The sequence below is a fragment of the Protopterus annectens genome, chromosome 1.part2, assembly GCF_019279795.1.
Source record: "Protopterus annectens isolate FY-2018-M chromosome 1.part2, PAN1.0, whole genome shotgun sequence".
Classification (NCBI taxonomy): domain Eukaryota; kingdom Metazoa; phylum Chordata; order Ceratodontiformes; family Protopteridae; genus Protopterus; species Protopterus annectens.
In genome coordinates, this window is record NC_056727.1 from 759905038 (window position 1) to 759926880 (window position 21843).

General features: G+C 39.9%; 1 protein-coding gene across 1 annotated transcript in view; it reads left to right on the forward strand.

Annotated features, from left to right (window-relative positions):
* The first annotated feature begins 16032 nt into the window (after positions 1–16032).
* Positions 16033–21843, forward strand: part of LCLAT1 (lysocardiolipin acyltransferase 1) — a 1316330-nt gene continuing 1310519 nt past the window's right edge. The window contains exon 1 of the mRNA XM_044058897.1: positions 16033–16199. The gene's annotated coding sequence lies outside the window, so the exon portion shown is untranslated. The remainder of the gene's footprint in view (positions 16200–21843) is intronic.

Sequence of the window (21843 nt, forward strand, 5' to 3'; positions counted from 1 at the left end):
ATTCGCAAGTCAAGTGGCACACAGGTCACTTGCTCAAAGGATCTTAACATGGTATGTGACATCAACATAACTTGCTGGAGAGACTGATTTGTCTCTCAGAGGTTGCTCCACCTTCAGAACAAGCTTCCTGTTCATGTTAATCAAACCCCTCGTTGGCGTTATTTAAGCATAATTTAGATGACTGGATGGATAACTGGTAATTCACCCTGGGGGTTCCACCTGTGTCACTCTTGGACAAGGGCAATAGGTGCTGACTTAAGTGTCTGCTTGAACCAGACAACCTTGGAACAATGGGTGAACTTGGCTAGGCTTGTGTGGGCCCTGGGACCATTATCCTAGTCACCCCCTATGATCCTATGAATATAAAATTCTGTATGGTTGTTATCATTCTCCTTAAGGATATACATCAGTCTGATGAAGCATTTGGATAAATGTGAAAGTGTTAAATGAATCGATTTTATTTGTTTTTATGTCAGCTTTTTCTTTGTATTAAACGGTTAACTTTTATAGTCATGGTGTGCCTCAGAGAGTTTTTTATTGAATATATTTTTTTGTGCTTTGTTTGGGGCACTTTACCCTTGCTAATGGTTTCGTTTCTTACTGACTTCCAGTCTTTGCTTGCAATGGCACGTCACCTAACTCACCTAGTGCTTCTGCCACAGGCATGCAAGTAGTTGGCACCTGTGGTGCAGCTGTTCTGAAATGAAGCCCTGATGTTACTGGATGACAGTAAAGCACATGATGAAGTCTGCCTACACAAGGTGGATGACCTACCAATGTGCTACATGACCATCATTATCCACTACTGACATGGGGCATCCACAGCACTCAGACACTCATGATCAGTCCTGATCCCATATCCAGATCATTGTCAGTGCTACTTCTCTGTGTCACTAGGAACTACTCATTCCTGATCATACATCCAGACCATTGTCAGTGGCAACTGTCTGTTACTGGGAACTGCTCTATCTCTGTCAGTGGATGGCATGTTGTAGGAAAAGCCCCAGTGGCACCCCCTGACATCAACTATCTAATATGTACTATAATGTCAGTTACCCTCAGATGCACTTGAATCACTGTCTGGTTGCGTCCAACTACAGCATTTATCTGCTGCATCATTCCCTGACACACCTGGTCCCGGATGGCTTTGACTTATCTAGGTACAGGATATACCAGCCTCTTGTCCGTAGGGCCAGCAGAAGAAAATCTACCTAAGTATAAACTTTGCAAGTTGCTGTTGTTGCTTTGATGAGATTACAGTTCCTACAGCATTAATCTACTTCATCATTTCCGGACAGACCTGGTTCCTGAAGGCCCTGTATGACTAACTGTATCCAGGCTCCATTTTACACCAGATACATGTACATAGGGCCACCAGCAGAACATCAGTATCTTGTGGTGTGTAAACTTGGCAGTATGCTGTCATTGTTTTGATGAGAAGACAGCTCCAGTACATCTGTAGAAACAAACATGGAGCAATGCTTGGATGTTGGACAACACAACACTGCCAAGCTGACCCCACTAACCCTCTGGTAGGTACTGTCTGGTGTAATGCAATGTCATAATGGCTGCACTACTGTGCCACACTGTGATATTTATGGCATATAGTAAGCAACAGTGCATGTAGACTGCAACGTCTACAGCATAGGCTTTGCCCAAAGGAACAACCACCTCTGTGCCCACTCCTATGGACTTGTTGATTGTAGGTGTTCTCCTCCAAGCATTGTAATATATCTTGTCTGCCCTTGTGCCCTGTGTGCCGCCCCAACACAGTGTGCCATATCTCTTGCAAGGCCATACACAAGCCAGTATTGTGTGCCAGCTGTATAAGGCAGCCATGAATCCTGGATTTGTCCCTGCAATGTGATGCACATAATCTGTACACCCAACTACTGTACATTTTCTTATAATTATGTATACTGCAACGTGCTATGGTTTCAGTAAATTACCCATTTCTCTAGTGTGGTTTCTTGCAATACAATGACCATACTGCTCATTGCACCATTTATGGGCTTATAATGTTGAGATTCTAATATGACAGTGTACAGTGAAGTTCTCTGAACTGTGCTGATAATGCAATACTTTATCAGCTGCATTCCACATTTGGAGACCTGGTCTGCCTTGTACATGTGCACTGTGTTAAATCAAGTCATGCATGGCTTTATACCTGGGCTGGGATACACCAAATATGCAGTGCAGTAACTTCCATGGACATTGCATTACCCACCTGTCCTTCCTGGGTATGGTCACGCATGCATATCATGTAGGGTGTGCATTCCTCTGGGACATGACCACTCAGCTGTTGTCTGTGCCATGTTGTTGACCATGTGCACTGTACTACAGTTGATGGACATTGTGCTGTGTCACTTGATTTCTGTAATGCACAGTGGCATTGAGCTGTTGCTTCCACTTGTGGACTCAACCTGGCAAGTGCTATGTCTTCTGGAAGATCTGACTGTGGCTCAGCTCCTACGTTACCAACACCGATACCAAATCTTTCTTCATCTGCTGCATGCACAACAATGGGAGCACATGATGGGGGACTCCACTGAGGGTCATCTGTACAAAACTGATAGCCTCCTCTCAAGTGAGTGCCAACAGCCAAGTATATAATGCCATAGGCATCACCCGCTCAGGTGAGAAGTGCTAGCACAAGTATAGTGCTCTGAAGAAGCGTCACTCTTACTCTATCCAACAATGGGAAGAAGGGGTTACAGAGAGACACCCAGACTACTATAGTAAGGACAGCATATTACTTTGTCATATTACAGTAGTCTTTTTTAAAAAACTACAGGCTATTTCTGATGTGCATTTTTACAGAGACATAGGAAGTGTGGAACAAAAGGGTAGCTGTCCCAGGTACCAGCTTGCAGGGGAAGCAAAAAACAAACAAAAAACAATCATCAAACTGCCAAGTAAAATTTTTACCTTTTGGTTCCAAAAAAAGTGCATTCTTTTCCACTTTGAAGTGGCAATTCGGGCTGTTAGGAAGAAAGTTAAAGCTCTTTACAGAAAGAAGTTGCCAGATATCCACTGCATAACAGGCACATTAGTTTGACCTATAAACATGGAAAGGCATTGAAAGACTACTTTAAGATCATATTATTACTGAAATAAAAGGATTAGACAATGTAGACCTTGATTAGCGTAGCTTTAAACTTAGCAGATCTATACTCATGAACCTTGTTGGTTTTTATTAGTATGCTCAAGAGAGCAAGGACCCTAAACTACAGACACACAAAGATCTTATTAAAACACTTGAGTTTTAATTCACACAGTGAGTTAATAAAACAGACTGCAGTTTTTGAATATTAATGCATGTATTCTCACCCAAAGCATCAACTGTATACACATATCAGTTGCAATTTAGGGTACAACTTCTACCTGAAGACCTGTAACTAGAAGGATAAATTACTTTACATTGACAGAAGCTATTATTTTTAATATATTTTTCTCAGCTGTCCTGCACAGGAGTTTCACAGATGTTTAAATTACACCCTCTATTACAAGTCAAATATGCAAGGGATGACTGTTTTTAAAAGCATAACAACTATGCATTATGTCTCAGTTATGTCCAACACCTGCCACAACCAAATAAGCTTTACAGTGGACAGCTACAGAACAGTTACAGTCACTGGCTCCTCAGGAGTTCACCCTCCCTTGTCTAAGTTCAGGGATTTTTTTTTTTTATAAAACCACATATACTCACACCTATATATCCATATATTTAAAATGTATATGTTGACAGACTGTAGTCAATCATCAACTCATACCGAGTGATTACACATTTAGATGCTCACCCAAAAAATAAATCAAGTTATTTATCCATATAATTTTACATATACATATATAAAATACACATTATTATACATATATGTATGCGTATATGTTTATAGACATATAAATATGTACAATATACAAAATATATATAACATGTTCTACGGTGGTGATGCTGCGGTAGCATTGTCTCCTCACAGTTAGACGTTGCCCATTCAATTCTCAGTTAGGGCGTCTTCTGTGTGGCGACATCCGTGAATGGGCATTCCTTCGTTGAAGGTTGTGCGTTAGGCCTGGAAAGCCAGCACGTAAAACTCTACTGCCAATCATTAGCGGACCGGAGTTCCGCTGTGGCGACCCCTAACCGGGAAAAGCCAAAAGACAAACATATATGCATAAAATATATATAGTACATAATAAATGCACTATATACAATATACAGATATAAAAACATATATTACACTGGGAGCAAATTCAGGAGTTTGATACTGTGGCATTTTGGTCTTTCAATATTATGGTCTTAGGATTATGATAGCAAACGTGTATATATCTATATGAACACACGTGTATGCATACATATCAATATGTACACTCACACGACTGCATACAAATACACACATACACACACACATATATATATATATATATATATATATATATATATATATATATATTATACACACACACAGATAAAATATAAATATGTGCAGGCGCACAGATTTATGAAGAGCAGTAGTGACCATTTTCATTATCAAAACAGAAAGCTTTTGTTTGAAAGAATATATTTAAAATCCATTGACAGAGTTGTCTACATATCACTGAATTTAAGTCACTAGTGTGTATGTGGCTTGCTTATTCTGGAATTTAAGCCACTAGCATGGATTTGGTTTGTATTTATTTAGCATATACAAGATTGTGTTCACCTGCATATATGGATGATCTAACTGTACTGCATGAGACACTTACAGTGTATGTACTGGGTGAAATCCATGCTGTCTGCACAACATGAACAGTTTTACAAAGAAACCTAAATTATGCCTTTTACATCTACAGTCTTATGCAAGTTACTTGTACCAAAATGTACCAAAAAATTGGGCGGCACAGTGGTGCAGCGGTTAACGTTGTCGCCTCACAGCAAGAGGTTCTCCGGTTTGATTCTCGGCTGGGATGCCTTCTGTGTGGAGTTTGCATGTTCTCCCTGTGTTCGCGTGGGTTTCCTCCAGGTACTCCGGTTTCCTCCCACATTCCAAAGACATGCATCTGGAGCGTTTCTCCCCGGGCCTCTGCTGAAAACAGGCTCTGTAGAACCTAGTCGGACATTCCCGGTCAACAAATGTTAAATAAATAAAAATAAATAAAAAAAGAAATGTGCATGTCATGGTAATGCACCTTTACTTATAATAACAGAACATAAACTAAATTCAAACATGATGCAAAACATAAAAAAGAGACAATTCCAGGCAACGCTACCAGAGAACTACAAGAACAAGGGATGCCCTCTACTGAAATATGCAAAACAATTACATTTATTCTAACTTAGGACACTCATCATAATATCTACAGGAGACTTCATCACGGTGAGTTTAAACAATGAAACCTCCTTGTTATAAAGAGGGTCAAAACAAGCCACATTTCAATAAACCAATAAAAAAACACATTAGATACACAAATGAACAGTTATCATGAAAATTGAGAAACAGATAAAACATGTTCAGAGAGAGAGGTATTAAAATCTTCTTATAAAAATATGAAATAGTTTTAGGATAACTACCAGCTGTGTTGGAGAAGAGGGATAAAGCCTCATTACCTAGACAACATGTGTTTGATTAGCAACATGGGCAACTGCTGCTGTTGCTTATCCTTGGGAAGGGGATTGGAGTAGGACTATCCTATATCAAAATCCCTCTTAGGCAGGATGGCAATGCTTGGAGTGGTCCTGGGGTGTGTATTCATCTCACCATGCCACAGATATGACAGTCTTCTTCACCAGGTGCAGAGAAGCATGTATGTGCAATAGAAGTCAAAGGCTATGGATGTTCCCTGTCCAAGTGGAGGGTTTGGGTAGAGGTTTAGAGACATAAAAATGTCCTCATTGCCAGGATGCTATCAAGGACACAAGCAACCCCTACAGCTGCCTAGATGACAGCCCCTATGGAGCTGGAGAAGGCTAGATGATATGCAAGTAAAGGATCAAAAAGTATACAAAATTTGTTTTTGATGCAACTGCTAATACAGACCAAAAACATGTTATTGTGTTTAATGGGTCATACGTTTAAGACACTTTCTACAGTACCACTGTCATAAACACTGGAGAAAGACCCTGTATTCAGCATAAGATTCCCCTTTAACACCCCCCTTTCCCTTTGTGGTCACCTAGAACTTCATCTACTGTAAAAAGAAAAACAGAAATAAAAACTTCCAAGGGATGAACATTGTACTGTGTGCATATAAAGGGAATTCATAACATGTTTTATTTATTTGTATACATGTGTACATAAATGCACTGCAGTACTTTTTTCATAGTGTTACCTACATAAAATGCACCACAAAAGCTACAAATGGTTACATATACAACCATGTTTGAACTATTGTTAAAAGATTTAGAACTTTGAACTGCTTAAAGTGGATGGACCAGTGAAGACCTATGCAAAATAAATCTGTGCTTTACAGAACCTACAGGCATACATGACCACTCAGTTACAAGTAGTGGTTTCTACAGGATCTGAATAATTGTATTCCAAAATATATTTTTCAATTTGTGATCTTTTAATTTAGGTTCTAACTCTACAAATTACTACTGCCAGAAATAATTATCCAGTTCTGAACTGTGTGCTGTTTTATTTGTTGAGCATCTATGCTGTGATTATCTATACAGGTTCGACTGAAATCTGTATCCTGTGCAGGTGAAACACATTTCACATAGTTAGAATTGACAACAGGACAAAAATTTCCAGTCCTCCTTTCTACAACTGCCAGTGTGTGAAGTAGACAATTTTTGCAGGAACCGTTTTCAACACTGGCCAAAGATTACTGTGTCTCCATTGGTCTGACATAACAAAAAGTGCTGATGTAGCAATCTTTAAAGACCTTGATGCTTGTATGAACCTTAGGTCTGAAAAGTCTCTGATTTGATATTTCCCAGCCCCAATGAAGACTGTTGTACTGCAACCTTTTGCTGTGCCCTCATTATGTTACATTATTTTATTTTGTTTACACGAGTTTCTTAAACTGCTTATATACAGAAAGCTAATATTAATAGAGTCATGTTCATGTGTGCTAAACTTATTTATTCATTTAACTGTACTTGTCATGACACTTTGAAAAGTGCCAAATAGTAAGCACTTAAAAACATCAACAGACTGACTGACAAATGGCAAGGCATAACACAGTACAACTGCAACAATTACAGTTCCACTGATCAAAGTGCCACAAACACAGTTACAGGGGAAGAAACAAACAAATTGGCACTACTGGGTTGCTTAAGTCAGCTCAGAGAAAATCAAAAACAGCTGCCTGAACTGTACTATGCAGCATGAAGCGCAGTTTGAAGTGCAAGGGTGCTCATACTGGCACAACATGAATGCAATGTCGAAGCCATAAATCATTACTCTTCTATGAATGTGCGTACACATACTCACAAATCAGTCAATACTCATTGTGAAAAAGTTGCCACAAACAGCTAATGTTGCACTTACCACCATCACTGAGAATGATACTTATTCAGTATTTACTTAATTTAACGTGTTAACAGAGTATGTACCCTGGTTCTCTACAAGTATTTCTCTGTCCATTTACCAACCACTAAAAAGACAACAGAACTTAGCAGACATTGACATTTTACATGGCAGGCATTTGAACTTCCTACAGACCAGCATAAGAAGTGGGAATCCTATACAGATAATGTGAAATAGCCCCTTATGTGTGTACATATATATATATATATATATATATATATATACATACATACATACATACACACACATATATATATATATATATATGGGTCTACTACTAAACACCGACACGACGATTCCCCGACACAAAACTCACCGACGCCAAATAACCGACATCACACAAACCCGACAACGCAAAACACCGAACATCATTACACCGACACACGGAAAGTAAACAACACACTACACTACATAGCATACACACTAGCCCTGACCCAAACCCTAACCCTAAGGTCCGACACTATCGCACACTTCACCTACCTGCACCCTAACCCTAACTCACTTAACCCACCCCTAGCCCAAGCTCCGACACTAACGCACACATCACCTACCTGCACCCTAACCCTAACTCACTTAACCCACCCCTAGCCCAAGCTCCGACACTAACGCACACATCACCTACCTGCACCCTAACCCTAACTCACTTAACCCACCCCTAGCCCAAGCTCCGACACTAACGCACACATCGCCTACCTGCACCCTAACCCTAACTCACTTAACCCGTCCCTAAACTACAGTCCCTCACTAACACACACTTACCTTACCCGAACCATACCTCCGACACAAACACACACTCACCTTTCCCACAGCCTAACCCGACATCCCACAATCTCGAGCACTTACCTGACCGCTCCTAACTCCGTCACCATCGCACACTTACCGGGTCGCGATCGCACATTCCCTTGTCGGTCTTTCCGCTGTCGGCAAATAACCCTGTCGGTAAACTTACCTGTCGGTCATCTCGCGTCGGTGAATATCCTGTCGGGGAATCGTCGTTTCGGTCATTAGTCGTAGACCCATATATATATATATATATATATATATATATATATATATATACACAGTTCAGTTAAATGTGTTTTGTCTGTCATGAGCGCATTCCTATTGTAATAGTAAAGCTATGCAGAAATATGACAGCCTCAGACATGATTCTCAAAACAGTCACACTTCTTTGATTCAACAAGGCACTTCTTTAGCTCTTTTTTAAAGGTTTTGAGAGAGCTAAGGTCTCTGATATTGTTTTGGGAAATTGTTCCAAGGGGCACATGCTATTTTTGGAAAACAATTTAATGTCAAAGCCAAGAAAAAAATAGATATAAGTACAAAGGTGTTTGTGGAGTTCCTAAGAGAATAAAGACTGCTCCTTACTAGTAATTTGTTGTTTTATGGAGGGCAGTAGATAGAGCAGATAAAGGGCTTTGAATCAGAGATCATTAGTATGCCTATTCAGGCTGCTGGCTAAAAAAGCCACAAGGGAACTGTGTACCATAGCATACTAAAAGAATGCAAAAACAGGTATTACACACACACATATATGACTACAACTGAGACAGAATGGAAGTAATAGTTCACTGAATGTTAAATGCCATTCAAATGATCATGTAGATGTGCATTCTATAAAGCATTATACTGTATGGTACTTATACTTGCAACTCTAATGACAAACAAATCTGAAAATACTGGACACTAGTGTATTTTGTAAGTGGTCAGTGGTGATTGCATTACCCCTTAGGCCTTAATCAAGGGCACATCTAAAAACACATACTAGTGCTTATTCCAAATTAGTAATATATTTTTTTTTGTTATAGAGTTTGTTAATTATTGCTTAGATCACTGTTGAAACTGTTTTGTCCCACCCACCCTCCATATTTTTGGTTTGTAGTTTAAATTTGGTGGCTTTTGCAGTTGCCCGCCCCACTGTAGATTTGATCTGGGACACTACCCCAGTCCCATCTCTTTACCACGTTCTACCTAATAAACTCTTTCTGCACTTACTTTTAGTCCTTTTTAATTTAATTGCATTTTTTAAACTGTGTTTGGTCTAATATTGCTACATATTCAAGTGTAATAGCTTGCACTGCATGTGAATTATTTTTTCTACTGTTTTTGCTACTTTTCTGTAAAAAAAAAAAAAAAAAAAAAAAAAATCTGTAAGCCTCTTTCATACCTTTCCTGTAACTAGTGTTCCAGATACAGATTTGCTGTATCCAGGACTGTATGTAAGCTTCTCAGCCTCCAAGCCTTTTAGGGTTGCCACCTTTTCAAATGCCCAAAGTGGGACATTTTTGGTATAAACGTCAGATTTTGCAGGTTGAAACATACCCACGGCCAGTACAAAGGACAGAACTTCCCTTTTTTGCCTAAATAAAAGCTTATTCTTATAGCATTTTAGTTGCTTATTCTGTTTCTTATAACATTTAGGTGTCACATATACATAATAACTGTTTTATGCAGCTATTACATAAAATATATGAAACAATTTTATCCTAAAATCTCAGGACATTTGCCATTTTTACAATTTTTTGGCAGGACACAACTGCCCAAAGAGGGACTGTCCCTCGCAAAGTGGGACAGGTGGTAACCCTAAAGCCTTTCTGTGTTGGAGGGAAGCCTTCTAGCTTATCAGTGGGAGTGGTAAGCACTAGGTTACCTGTCTACCACATAAGGAATGGTTCTGGCCCAGGAATTGTAGTTATCGGCCATTTGGGCAATCTCTTCCATCTCTCTCAACTTTCTGATTTGAAAGCCTGCATTTTCACTTGTTTCGGACCTGTAACTCGTATAGTGCAGATACAGATTCTTAGTTTTAGTACTTAAATTTGCATATTCATGCTCAGCACTTGTTCAGAACTTGTAAGCACTAAATAAGCTACTAATTATTATAGCACTCAGTCTTCCTCATTACCTAGAAAAAAACAGTTTTTGTACTTACTTTTCTCACTTGCTTAGAGAAAAACAGCTCTTGTACTCACTTTCCTCACTTATCTAGAGGAAAATAGTTTTTTATTCAGGCATGTCCAAGGGCCAACTCCCAGTGTTCTCTCCTGTCTATCTGATGAAGCTGGGCATCTTGAGGCAATGTAGAAATTGCCTCATGTACACAGACAACCCTCTCCTCCTACCACCCAACACTACAACCTGTAAGAGATGCCCGTATCTAGCCAAACTGCAGGTAAACCTCTCTCCAACCAAGACTGAACTTGACAGCCATGAGGAGAAGGTAAACATTTGCACCCACCACACTCATCACATAGTCTCACTAAATCTACACCACTAAAATCCACACATAGTAACACAAAAACATTCACCGAGGCTCTCAATAATAATCTGTCTAAGCAACAGAGACCTCCAAAGCAGAAACGCAAGCAACCTCCATCCCCCAACATAACCCAAATGACACATAGCCTACAGACTCAATGTGTCACTCAACCACAGCCAATAAGGCAAAACAATGTACCCAACACACTAGTCATAGGTGACTCTATATTCAGGCACACTGATGTCCCACTCACCAGGCTAAACAAGGAGAAGGTTACTGTCAGCTGCCTGTTGGGTGCCAGGATCCGCCACATAACCCACGCACTCAGGTCACTCCACAACAAGCACAAATATGACTCTGTCATTGTCCATGTTGGTGTGAATGACCTGAGACGTACCTCCCTGGACTACATGAAAAAAGAAATGGAAGAGCTCTCCGATCTTGTAGCTCAGGCAAGTATGACCCTAGCCCTGAGTAGCATTCTGCCATTGCCCAGAATGATACCGCAGTACAAGGACAAAATGATTGACTTCAACAATTGGCTAAGCTTCTGGTGTCATTCTAAGGGGATCCAGTATCTGTCTGCTTGGGATGACATGGTCGACAGACCATGATGCTTTGCCACAGATGGCCTGCACCTGTCGCCTCTGGATTCCGGATACTGGCTAAGGCTCTTGCTGCCCCTATAGTGCTTTTTTTAGGCAAGGTTCAAATAACAAATTCACCACCATAACAGGAACAGGCAAGCAAAAACTGAGGGTAATGCTACTCAATGCTAGAAGTCTAAATCTCAAAATGCACTCACTTGAGGCACTCCTTAAAATGGAGAACATTGATATCTGTGCAGTGACCGAGACCTGGTTCAAGGCTCCAGGGAGCACCCCTGCATTACCAGGCTATAACTCATATCACACTTTTCGGCCATGTAACCTGGACCGAAACACCAAAAGCGGAGGTGTGTCCATATTCATTAAGGATATCCACACCTCCAGGCTAGTTGCTCAGCATAATGCATCCGAGGTTATCCAAGTGCAACTAACTCTGGGCAAAACTGCAATCCAAACTGTAGCTTGCTACAGATCCCCCACCATGCCCCAGGATTCCCAATCCTTTTTTCTTGATGTACTGGAAAATATTAGGGTTCAACCAAACACCCTAATAATGGGAGACGTCAACTACCCCACCATTAACTGGGAAAAATACTTGTGTACCAACTCCTTAGCTCAACTCTTTCTGGAATTCATAAACTCCAATGCCCTGGATCAACTTATCCACATCCCCACCAGGGGCAACAATATCCTAGACCTAGTCATTATCAACATGAGTGACCGGTGTTCCACACCTGAAGTCAACTCCTTGTTGGTCCGATCCGACCATAAGCTAATCACCCTTGATATCCACATCCTGCTCCCACCCCCTATTAAGGAAACCATAGTAAAAAAATTCTCCAAAGCCAACTTTATGCTTCTTAAGACAGACATGCAGATGGACAATACATTTACAACAGCTGAATCCTACACAAATGCACTCTATAGGCACTTACACGAATGCATGGATCGTGCTATCCCAAACAGAACCAAGATGCTATCCTCCAAAAAAAGGACGCCAATCTGGTGGTCCCCTGCCATGAACAAACTGTACAACAGAAGGAAAAAACTGTTGCAAAAGAGAGTAAAATCCCTCGAGTGGAGGAGCTCCCTGGTCAGCCTCAGTAAGAAGCTGAGATCCCTTATAAGATCCTCCAAAGCTAGCTACAAAAACAAAATCACCACTAATTCCAAGGACAACCACAAAGCATTCTATAACTATGTCAAGAATCTGGATGGCAACACTCAGATCTGCTCTGAGTTACAGCACAAAGGCACAAAAATTACAGAACCAACTGATATTGCTAAGATCCTGGAAGATAGGTTCAGTACTAACTTTATCCCCCTCTCACCCCCTAAAGGGCCCATATCTATACAGGAAGAATGCAGAGTCCCTGTAATCACAACTACGCAGGTAAAAGAGGCAGTCTTTAAAGCCAAAAACACAGCATCCATGGGACCGGACAACATCCCAGGCTGCGTTTTACACGAACTTCAGAACGAACTGGCTCCCCACTTAAACACCATGTTCAATAATAGCCTCGCATCAGGCTTTGTGCCCACAGAAGCAGTTTATCCCACTCCACAAAGGGGGAGCCACCACTGATCCCGGGAATTATCGACCTATTAGCCTGACGAGCCTGGTCTGCAAGACCATGGAACGTATCATCATGGAACTCATAAACAAAGACATTGGTAACCTCCAAATTCTGGATCCCACCCAGTTCAGGTTTGTGAAAGGCAGATCACGCCTCCTGAACCTGATTGACTTCTTTGAGGCAGTCACCAAAGCCGTAGATGAGGGTAAGGTGGTTCACACAGCCTATCTTGACCTCGCCAAGGCTTTCGACACCATCCCCCATTCTGGAATTATAGCTAAACTCACTAAACTAGGTATAAACCCCTAGGAAACAAGATGGGTTGCCAACTGGCTCACTGACAAAACCCACACTGTAAAAGTTTCAGACTCCAAATCTGACCTCAAAGCAGTGACAAGTGGAGTACCACAGGGTTCCGTCCTGGGACCTCTCCTGTTTGTTATCTACTTCTCTGAAGTACAGGCTAACACAGAAGGCCTCTGGCTAATGAAGTTCACAGATGACTGCAAACTAGGAGCCATAGTCAAGTCCCCAAATGATGAGGACATCCTACAGAAGGGTCTCACTGAGACAGACGCCTGGTGTCAGAGCCATGGCCTCAAGCTCAATGCCAAAAAGTGCAGTGTCATCCCCTTTGGTAAAACTCTGTACCCGTGAACTACCACATAGGCAGCAATCTACTTAACAACGAACGCGTGATAAGAGACCTTGGGACCCAGGTGGACAGTAGTCTCTCCTTTGATAGTCACATCACCACAGTAGTCCATCTATGTGGCACATCTCATCATAAAAGGGTTCTCATCCAGGAAAAAAAGAGGTCATTGCTCCCCTCTACTCGACACTCATTAGACCCATTATAGAGTACAACGCCCCTTTTGGAATGTACCTCACAAGACAACTGCAGCAGCTGGAAAGGCTAAAGAAGTACCTCACAAATAGGATTCCTGACCTCAAACAAACGCCCTACACTGACCGCCTCAAAAAACTCCAGCTTTACTCCGTAGCATATCGCCTATTCTGAGGTGATCTCTGCCTAACATATAAAGCTATGTCAAACGCAGAGCTGTTGGACATGCTACACCTAAAGAAATCCCAATCCCTCCAAGCTACACGCTCTAGGGACCTAAACCTTGTCACCACAATAAACAGGACATGCTGGAGGGACAGATTCCTGCCTCAGAGACTTCCCATACTCTGGAATAGGCTACCCATCTATGTCAAGCAAAGTTCTTCATTAACACTCTTCAAGAAAAATCTTGATGAGTGGATGGGAAATAGGAAATACACCCCGGGGATCACGTCTGTGTCTCTGCTCGGCAGTGGCACAGGAAAATAACTTTCTTGGGTGGAGTAAGCCAGGGAACCTTGTTGGCTAGGGTTGCGTAGGCCCTTGTGTCGATAGCCTAGTACCTACCTATGAACCGACATGAGGACACTGAACCAGCCACCATTCTTTCAGTTAGGGCTCAAGTGCCACATGCTACACAGAAGGCCTGCTTGTTTCATTTCACATAATGTAGTGACACAATATGGATGTTCAATTTGTAAGTTAGTTATGTGAAGGATATTACTTTAGTACTGATATTAGCAACTGAGAATGCTTATCGAACACCTGAAGAGAACCTTCCAATGGGTTTTCAGGACAGCTATCAAAATCATGGGTGTTCAAGGAGAGGATTTATATAAATGTAAATGTATGCCACTATTACACTATCAGTTTTATTCAGTTCTGATCATGCTATACTCATCAGCTGCCATACCTATCAACCTCTTACTGAACAAATTCTAGACAAAGTCAAAAACAATGGGGTACAAAAGCCCAGCTTAGAAAGTTACTGGAATAATAGATTTTGCATTGGCAAAAAGAGAATATGAAGTCTGGAACTCAAATATCTATCATTGTTTTGTGTCTTCAACCTTCAGTGATTTCACAGAAAATTACAAATGTTATGAGTATCAGACCACAAATATGAGGCAAAAAAAAATCTTGAATAGTCTGCAAAATTCTGGATGGTTGAACGGTATGTCTTTCAATACAGGCTGCTAGCCACCAAGACCTACCTTAGGAGAAGACACAACCAGCTGAGAAGCCCATTCTTGCTCAACAGATTTCTGTTTATGATCAGAGGGAGAAATACGCGTTATGATGAACTTCAAAAAGCTAAGGGGTGCCACTACTCAGACAACCTTTTGAACAGATAGGTGTACCTCAGTTCTTTTGGTCTGTTGCAAACACATTTCATTAACTATTTGGGGTCACTATTCGTGTAGTTAAAACTTTGTAAATAAATAAAATACATAAGTATTTTCCTTAGAGTTATAGTAGTGCTCTCTAGACACAGTCTCCTGCTAACAGGTGTATAAGCACCCTTCCTAAATACACACTACCCACAAAATACAACCCCCCCCCCCATTGCTACACGACACACACTTACTGTTAAGTACTACACATTTAGTCGTGCAGTTCAATATCCATTTTCTTTAAAATAGTACATAAACGATTAAATGAATTTATATACTAACACACCGCTGCCTCCAATATTTATCTGGTTGTGACAATTTCTTGTACAGTTTGCAAGTGCACTATACTTTTTTGGATCTCAGTTATCAAGTGCGCCCAACCTTGAGGGCACGTTTTCATTGCTGCGGTGTTTACACAATACAGTAAAAAAATGCGCACTATTTTTACAAATAATGTTACAAGATGCTGTATTTCTGCAGCGTCTTCAAGCTATTTCTCTGCGCCTGCAATCTGCCATTCATACCGTAAATTTAAGGAACTTGTCTTCACAAGCTAGTAGTGCCGTTTTTCTTCCTGTTTTCAGCCACCTGAAATAATCTAATACAAACAATAGGATACTATGCCACAGACAAGGCAAATAGAATATACTGGCAGAGGCCTAATCCTGCTCTTTCAGAAAACTACCCACAGACGGTCATAAATAACAAACAGACATCAACAATGCTGAATTTTAGTGAAATTCTTGTCACTATAACTAGACTGAAGAGGTTAACATGCTAAGTGATGTTTACGTCACATCCGTTTAACTATGAGTAAACCGCTTCTAGGAGTTCAGAAGTCTGGGATAAGGTGGTGCTGCTTTAGATATGTGAAAAAAACATATTGTTTTAACATTATGTAGACATTTGGGATTTGCAAAATTATTACGTAACACCTTTATTGAGGAGTACCTGCATTAATTGTAACACCGATGAGAACATTTTGAATGACAGCGCCGACCAGGTAGAATATTTTGGATAGAACTACAAAATTAAAATAAAATGTTGGGGACTTGACTGGCATGAAGCCGGTTTCTTAAAAGAGAACTCTACGTTATACGCTGTTAAGTTGTGTTTCTGTTAATTTGTAGTCCTTTCCTGTTTGTAACTATTTTGGCATTCCACGTGTTGCAATTAATTTCTTAATCTTTGAGCAATTATTTATATGTATTGGCATACGTTTTCGTATTTGCTTTAGGATGCAGATAGTTTCAGAAGCAAAGAGACATCAGATAGTTTGAATTGTTAAACTACTGCTCGCATCACATTAAGAGGCCTTAAAGATGTACCACTGAGCAGTACAGAGCAATCGTTCTTGATCCCTGCCCAAATGAATGTTTGTATTCTGCTGTAACTGCAAAGCTAGTATGTATTGCTTTTGACTTCCTGTTGTTGTAGCGATGACACCGTATCTGTCCAGTGAGCTGCTTCTAAGCCAGAAATAATGGTAAACAGTGGGCGTCATTCTGAGTACCGCCCATCAGGGAAGTTACCATGTTTATAAACTGGCTAAAGATGGGATTTTTTTTAAATACTGTGCAAAACACAAAGGTGTTAAAATAATGTAGTAATTTGATCGCTTTACTGGCAAGTAATTATCATCCAGGGTCTGATATGATCAACCAAGAACCAACGTCTACCTTAGTGGGCATTGTGGTTTCTCGTTTATTTTAATTCATTTTGTAATGCAGTGTGTTTGTCATGAGTGGCAGCGTGTGTATAAGCTCCGACCTAGCATGACAGTAATATGGAGACACAATAGTATATTTTTATTTTGTGTCTGCAGCCCCTGGTTGGCACACATTCAGAGTTGGTAGAGATTTAAAAAAAGAGTGCTGAAGTGAGCATTAGAGGAGTTCCAAAACATTATCTCTCATCATAAAATCTTTGTACAACACCTTAAGTTAACGTTAATACAGACGTGAAACGGCACAAAGCAGTTTGTGATGTCTTTGTAAAATTCAGTGGTTCAACTGGTAGCAGCGTGTTTATCTTTGTGCTTTGATTCATTTGATAAATGGAGTGCCGTATTTTTGACTGTGAAATTCTTTGGATGAGATGTTAACCCGACGTCTCGTCTCTTTGACTTTGTGGAAGCTCAGGTGGATGTGAAAAATTCCACAGCACTTGTGGAAAATAGTAGGGGTCCTTTAGTTGTAAAAAAGGACTCGATATTTACAATTGTACAAATATATAGATATACAAACATATTTACACATATTCATAACTTCCTTTACAGTTATGCTAAATTTTCATCTCTATTAGACCCCATTCCTTTTTCCATAACTAGTATCTGATTTTACTTAATATTGTTAAAATCCATTTACCATTAAATATTTCATGTATTCTTTCATTCCATATAGCCGGTATGCCATAAAATAACATTGTATCTGTTCTTTTAACATATTCTTTACTTCTGTTCTTATAACATCCATATTTAGTCCTTTCCATGTTTATTTTCTCCACTCCTTTTATAGTTATGAAAAATCCTCTTTGTTAGTTTTCCCCATAATTTTTTTATCTTAAAAAAAAATCTGCATTGCATAGTTTCCCCGTAACATTTTCACTCTTTTACACCCCAAAAACAATTCTTAGTTTCTTCTTGACAATGTAAACATATTCTATCACTTTTCTTTTTGCAGGGCATATTTCCTTTCACTGGTAATTTATTTATTATCAGTCTCCACAAAATGTCTTGACATTCCAATTTCTGATTAAATCATTTGCTTCTAATTTTTATAGCTTTATTTTTTTTCATCTGTCAGATTTTTCCATGGTTTTACATAGTTCATAGGCTATCTGCCCGAAGGCATTTATAAGCCTAGCCAGGATGCTTTGTCTTTCACCGCCCCCTTAGATTAGTTCCCTGTGCCTCTGTCCAGCAGACCCACTGAAGTGATCCCCGAGGTAAACTGTGTTTCACATCCACTCGTCAAGGTTTCTCTTGAAGAGTGTTAGCGAGGAGCTTTGCCTAATGTAGATTGGAATCTTGTTCCAAAGCATGGGAAGTCTCTGTGGCAGGAATCTATCCTTCCAGCATGTCCTATTTATTGTTGTGGTGAGGTTTAGAACCCTAGAGCGTGTGGCTCGAGGGGATAATCTTTTCTTTAGGTGGATCATGTCCATCAGTTCTAGGTTGGACATGCCCTTGTATGTCAGGAAGAGATCACCTCTGAGCAGGTGGTATGCAACCGAGTACAGCTGGAGTTTCTTCAGTTGAGCTGCATAGGGCATCTGTTTGAGGCCAGTGATCCTCTTGGTGAGGTACTTCTGTGGTCTTTCCAGCTGTTGCAGGTGTCTTGTAAGATACATCCCAAATGGGGCGTTGTACTGTGTGATGGGTCTGATCGATGAGTAGAGGGGCACAATGACCTCTTTTGATCTGGATGCGAACCCTTTTGTGATATGGTGGGCCACGTAGAAGGATTTTCTAACCACTTTGGCAATGTGATTATCAAAGGAGAGTTTACTATCTACTTGGGTCCCCAGATCCCTTATTATGTCTTCCGTATTTAGGGGACTACCACCTATGTGGTAATTTGTGGGTACTTTGTTTTTTCCAAAGAGGATGACTATGCACTTTTTGACATTTAGCTTGAGGCCATGATTTTGACACCAGGTATCCGTCTCAGTGAGACCCTTTTGGAGGATGTCTGTGTCAGCCGGAGAGTCAATTATAGCCCCTAGTTTGCAGTCGTCTGTGAACTTGGTCAGCCATAGTCCTCCTGTGCTTGCCTGTACCTCTGAGAAGTATATGCCGAACAGGAGGGTTCCTAGGACTCAGCCCTGGGGAACGCCACTTGTAACCGGCTTAGAGTCAGACCTAGCTCCCTCAACTCTTACCATGTGGGTTCTGTCTGTGAGCCAGTTGGCAACCCATTTTGTGACGTAGGGGTTTATGTTCAGGCTGGTGAGCTTGTCTGTAATACCAGAATGGGGAATGGTGTCGAAGGCCTTTGCGAAGTCTAGGTAGGCTGTGTGTACCACCTTTCCCTCGTCTATTGCCTTGGTAATTGTCTCAAAGAAGTCCACCAGGTTTAGGAGGCATAATCGCCCTTAACAAAGCCGAACTGGGTAGGGTCCAGTGTTTGGAGGTTTCCAATGTCTCTATTAATGAGTTCCATGATGATGCGCTCCATAGCCTTGCAGACCAAGCTAGTCAGGCTTATAGGGCGATAGTTCCCGGGGTCTGTTGTGGCTCCACCTTTGTGGAGCGGAATAACCGTTGCTGTGCGCCACTCTGTGGGTACGTAACCCATGGAGAGGATGAGTTTGAGCAGTGTGTTTAGGTGAGGGTTAGTTCGTCTTTGAGCTCGTGTAGGACGCAGCCTGGGACACCGTCCGGTCCCATTGATGCCATGTTTTTGGCTTTGAAGAGGGCTGTTTTAACCTGAGTGTCTGTGATTTCAGGAGCTCTACATTCTTCTGGTATGGTTATGGGCCCTTTTGGGGGTGAGAGGGGGGGTGAAGTTTGCGCTGAACCTGTCTGCCAGGATGTTGGCAATATCGGTCGGTTCAGTGTATTTTGTACCATTCTGCACCAACTGAGCAGATCTGAGCATTGCCACTTATATTCTTGACATAGCTAAAAATGCCTTGTGGTTATCTTCGGAGTCCTTGGCAATTTTTCTTTCGAAACTCCCCTTGGATGATTTTATGAGGGATCGTAGTTTCTTGCTGATACTGATCAGGGATGTCTTCCCTTCTTGAGATTTTACTCTTTTCAGTACTAGTTTCCTCCTTCTATTGTATAACTTGTTTATGGCAGGAGTCCACTAGACTGGTTTCCTTTTCTTGGAGGAGTGAGTCTTGGTTTTGCTTGGGATAGCATGATCCATGTATTCTTGTAGGTGCCCGTAGAATGCATTAGTAAAGGATTTTGCGGCTTGGGCAATGTTATCCTTTAGCATGGGGGCTTTGAAACTTTCCACCTCGGTCTTAAGTAATATTTTATCTTTACATTCTTATACCATACTTTTCTTTCTTTTTCTATATGGTCAATTTTTATTTTTCACAAAACATATATTTTCTTGGTAGCATTTTATTTCTTCATTTATGTACTCTTTTTCTCTTTTATTTTTTACCATACCTCAGAATTTGTCATGTTTATATTTATGCAAAATTACTGCTAATCTCTCATCTTTTTTCATTTATACACTTTAACACTTTGTACAAATCTAATGAAGCAGCATTTGCCACTGAGTTAATTAACCGTAGACCTCCTTCATTTTTATTTACTAACAAAGCTCCTGTTTTTACTGGGTTTAATCTAGAACCCCATTTTAATAAAAAAAATTAAAAGGCATAATTCCTTTTCAAATATTCTTAGCAACATAAATGTACTTGCTAAATGTGCTATTTTCCCCATCAGTACTAAGTTTATCAAGTACAACTTTTTTCCGAATAATAATTTGTATGTTCTCCAGAAAAGAATATTTGTTTTATTTCTTCAGTTGTTTTCCCCATTGAATTCCACTTGTATCTTTATTCCTAAATTTTATACCTAATACAGAAATTTTATTCATTGTAAAATACATACCCCAATCTTTACTACATCTTCTAAACCTTTACTTTTCTCTTTATATCACATCTAGACAGTTGTTTGTGCTAATTATTACTTCTTTAATCCAAATCTTGTTTTTTGCAATTATTATAATGTCATCTGCATATGTTAACTTGGCTGGAATTCTTAACCATTTAGGTGCTATATACCTTGCCTCTTTCATTTTGTGATTTGATTCACATACTATTACTTCATAACTAATGCAAAGAATATACAACTCATTGGACATCTCTGTCTTATACCACTCTTCTTTTGTACTTCTTGGCTTAACCATCCATTTACAAGTATTTTTACTTAGTAGTATATGCTGACATATAATTTCCTAAATTTCTCACTTATGTTATATTTTTTCATTGTCCATAATATTTCATGTCTAATTGTATCAAATGCCTTATTAAAGTTTTCTGTCATGATTTTCACTTCTTTTTTTCTATTCATAATATCATTCCCAATTACTCTGCCACTAATAATTCTTGACAGCCCTTCCCTTTTATATTATATACACTGTCTTCCATAATGTTTTCCATTTTAGTTTCAAATCCCTTTTGTGTGTTCACAAAAATCTTATCATTATAATTCAATACTATTGGTCTCCAGATTTTTAATTGTCTTCTGTCTTCCTTCTTCCATATGAATTTAAGAATTCCACAACATAATTCTTTATACGTAAAGCTTTCATTTAACCATTGATTCTAATTCAAAATATGTATTTTTTGCCGATCCCTTACATTTTTTACATTTCATATCCTATTCCATTTGGTCCTGCAGCTGAATCTATATTTACTTGTCCTAATACGTTGACATTTAAATAAATTTGTTTTTTTCAACTCTTTATTTTCTTTTTGATAACTTTTTTACTGTCCATGTTTTTTTAGCACCTTCTTTTTTTCTTTAAACATTTCTTGTACATACACCAAAGGAACCAAAAGGGAGATAAAAATACAACTTTTTTATTGCTTGAGTGCTTTCGACCTCAATATGTCTTTATCAGAATGAATGCTAAAAGTATTTACAGCCTTAAATAATATCCTAAACGGTACCCATC